Source organism: Bison bison, unplaced genomic scaffold (assembly GCF_000754665.1).
Source record: "Bison bison bison isolate TAMUID 2011002044 unplaced genomic scaffold, Bison_UMD1.0 scf7180017854783, whole genome shotgun sequence".
In the NCBI taxonomy this organism is placed as follows: Eukaryota; Metazoa; Chordata; class Mammalia; order Artiodactyla; family Bovidae; genus Bison; species Bison bison.
In genome coordinates this window covers 1-500 of record NW_011485356.1, presented here as the reverse complement: position 1 = coordinate 500, position 500 = coordinate 1, and positions in this window count along the sequence as shown.

The following is a 500-nucleotide window of genomic DNA, read 5'->3' as shown; positions in this document are numbered from 1 at the left end:
ATTTGGGAGAATGACATTGAAACATGTAAAATATCATGTAAGAAACGAGTTGCCAGTCCAGGTTCAATGCACGATACTGGATGCTTGGGGCTGGTGCACTGGGACGACCCAGAGGGATGGTGTGGGGAGGGAGGGGGGGGGAGGGTTCAGGATGGGGAACACATGTATACCTGTGGCGGATTCATTTTGATATTTGGCAAAACTAATACAATTATATAAAGTTTAAAAATAAAATAAAATTTAAAAAAAAAAGACTTACAAAGATGACATTTCTAATAGCTTCTTTGTGAATTTCCAAATATGGGGTTTTCCTGGGCAAATGGACTTTTTTGACCCAGCTTTTTGTTTGCGATGATCTTCAGGGGGACAGGAACATTGATATATGTCACTGATGCACAGGATGACTACATGGAGGCTTTAACAAAACTTTACCGTTTCTAAAGCCTACAAAGTTAACATAGACATGAATTTTGAGGTTTTTATTCACAAAGTTGATGGTC